We start from the raw sequence: 771 nt of genomic DNA, 5'->3' as shown, positions 1-771 counted from the left end.
TATGCAGGTCAGGAAGCAACAGTTAGAACTGGACATGGAACAACAGACTGGTTCCAAATAGGAAAAGGAATACGTCAAGGCTGTATATTGTCACCCTGCTTATTTAACTTCTATGCAGAGTACATCATGAGAAACGCTGGACTAGAAGAAACACAAGCTGGAATCAAGATTGCCGGGAGAAATATCAATAACCTCAGATATGCAGATGACACCACCCTTATGGCAGAAAGTGAAGAGGAACTAAAAAGCCTCTTGATGAAAGTGAAAGTGGAGAGTGAAAAATTTGGCTTAAAGCTCAACATTCAGAAAACGAAGATCATGGATGGCATCCAGTCCCATCACTTCATGGGAAATAGGGAAACAGTGTCAGACTTTATTTTTGGGGTCTCCAAAATCACTGCAGATGGTGACTGCGGCCATGAAATTAAAAGACACTCCTTGGAAGGCAAGTTATGTCCAACGTAGATAGCATATTCAGAAGCAGAGACATTACTTTGCCAACAAAGGTCCGTCTAGTCAAGGCTATGGTTTTTCCAGTAGTCATGTATGGATGTGAGAATTGGAGTGTGAAGAAGGCTGAGTGCCGAAGAATTGATGCTTTTGAACTGTGGTGTTGGAGAAGACTCTTGAGAGTCCCTTGGACTGCAAGGAGATCCAACCAGTCCATTCTGAAGGAGATCAGCCCTGGGATTTCTTTGGAAGGAATAATGCTAAAGCTGAAACTCCAGTACTTTGGCCTCCTCATGCGAAGAGTTGACTCATTGGAAAAGA

This window comes from Bison bison, unplaced genomic scaffold (assembly GCF_000754665.1).
Source record: "Bison bison bison isolate TAMUID 2011002044 unplaced genomic scaffold, Bison_UMD1.0 scf7180017864340, whole genome shotgun sequence".
Taxonomy (NCBI): Eukaryota; Metazoa; Chordata; class Mammalia; order Artiodactyla; family Bovidae; genus Bison; species Bison bison.
This window is presented reverse-complemented; position numbering follows the sequence as displayed.